Source organism: Lithobates pipiens, unplaced genomic scaffold (assembly GCF_037356315.1).
Source record: "Lithobates pipiens isolate NorthernLeopardFrog02 unplaced genomic scaffold, aLitPip1_a1.2 Scaffold_8, whole genome shotgun sequence".
Classification (NCBI taxonomy): Eukaryota; Metazoa; Chordata; class Amphibia; order Anura; family Ranidae; genus Lithobates; species Lithobates pipiens.
In genome coordinates this window covers 283,294,965-283,297,264 of record NW_027507903.1, presented here as the reverse complement: position 1 = coordinate 283,297,264, position 2,300 = coordinate 283,294,965, and positions in this window count along the sequence as shown.

Sequence of the window (2,300 nt, the reverse complement as noted above, 5' to 3'; positions counted from 1 at the left end):
ATCTGTCCACAGGACAGCTATTAGCCACGCACTACACAAATCTGGCCTTTATGGAAGAGTGGCAAGCAGAAAGCTATTGTTGAAAGAAAGCCATTTTCACTTTGTGAGAAGCCATGTGGGGGACACAGCAAACATGTGGAAGAAGATGCTCTGGTCAGACAAACTTTTCTGCCCCAAAAGCAAAACTCTATGTGTGCTGAAAAACGAACACTGCACATCACCTTGAAAACACCACCCCCACCATAAAACATGGTGGTGGCAGCATATTGTGGAGATGCTTTTCTTCAGCAGGAACAGGGAAGCCAGCGAGAATTGATGAAAAAATGTATGGAGCCAAATACATATAATCTTAGAAGAAAACCTGTTAAGAGTCTGCAAAAGACTTGAAACTGGGCGGAGGTTCACCTTCCAGCAGGACAACAACCATAAACATACAGCCAGAGCTACAATGAAATGGTTTAGATCAAAACATATTCATGTGTTAGAATGGCCCAAAGTCCAGACCTAAATCCAATTGAGAATCTGTGGCAAGACTAGCAAATTGCTGTTCACAGACGCTCTCCATCCAATCTGACAGAGTTTGAGCTGTTTTGCAAAGAAGAATGGGCAAAAACATCAGACATACCCAAAAAGACTTGCAGCTGTAGTTGTAGTGAAAGGTGATTCTACAAAGTATTGACTCAAGGGGGCTGAATACAAATGTACGCCACACTTTTCACATATTTATTTGTAAAAAATTTTGAAAACCATTTATTATTTTCCCTTTTGGTTGTAACATGACAAAATGTGGAAAATTTCAAGGGGTGTGAATACTTTTTCAAGGCACTGTAAGAATGAAAGCAATGATTTTGAAGGCAAAAAAAAGTTGTTTCTGATTAAACAGGCAATGCAATTGTTAGAATATGTGGGCAATAAATGGACAGTTGTGACAATGTGCAAGTGACAAACCTGTAGGTAGGTGCAACTTGGCTTTCGATACAGTAGGTGGCACCATCCCTCTTTCAATGATCCAAAGCCATCCTCAGGGTGCCGTCCTGCAGCCGCCTTTATTGGTCAGCGTAAGATGGTGTCTCACCTGCGCCTTATTGCAATCGTCCTGGCTTGCGCAGCTCAATGTACATTCCAAAAAAGACTGAGCTGATAGGTAGGATTTTATCATGTGTTTTATCATGCGTATACTTTATTATTTAGTGATGTTATGGTATGAGAGGTGTTAATGAGGGTGTATAATCCCATGAATAATAATACAGCTAATGGCTTCCTACTGCTGGTTACTTCCTGGCACTTGGTTACGTGCAGTAGGTAGATCTAACTTTCTCAATTGGATACAGTACACTTATTTCTATGAACAGTCTCTTCTCAGGCTTCTTTCACATGGGCACTGAGGCCTGTACAGCTCGAATGAGCCATTTGTTTATTTAGCCGGAGTCACAGTGGTGTAGTGGTTTGCACTCTCACCTAGCAGTAAGAAGGGTTGCTGGTTCAAATCCCAACCATGACACTACCTGCCCGGAGTTTGCATGTTCTCCCTGTGCCTGCATGGATTTCCTCCGGGTACTCCAGTTTCCTCCCACACGCCAAAGACATGCAGGTAGGTTAATTGGCTTCTGTCCAAAAATTGGCCCCTAGTATATGAATGGGGACCTTGGCCTGTGGGCTCCTTGAGGGTAGGGACCAATGTGAGTGTGCAACATACAGGGATAGGGACAATTGTAGACACCTCACTCAGGTTGAACTAGATGGACTGGTGTCTTTATTCAACCTTACTAACTATGTAACCTGGAGCTTCATCCTACATAACTGAATGGGTACACAGCCGATGTACAGTCACAAACGCACATCCTAATTTGACATACATGTAGAGACAGGTGTGCAATGTTCATGACCCATCCCAACATGCCTGTCAAATTAGGATGTGCCGCTGCTTCATCCCCATTCAGTGACATAGGCTGCCTGCACACAGCTCTAGCCACATAACTAAACTGCTTGTTTAACCTGCATAGTGCCCATGTGCATGAAGCCTTATCAAGATGCCCGATTACTTACCATACATACCTGTTTCAGATCATTGATGCTGGCCATCAGATTTAAGCCATTTAGCAGAACAAAAAACATTTTGGAGAAAATCTCTGGATTGATGGTAAAATATTTCAGAAACATACATTTTTCTTGCCTTATCTTTTAACGGGCTATTCATTTTATTGTTTTTATGCTTTAACTTCCCAGAACAGCACCTGCAGAATTGTGGAAAGGCTGCCTCCTACAGGAAAGACATGGTCTTCCACCACAGTGGAACCACC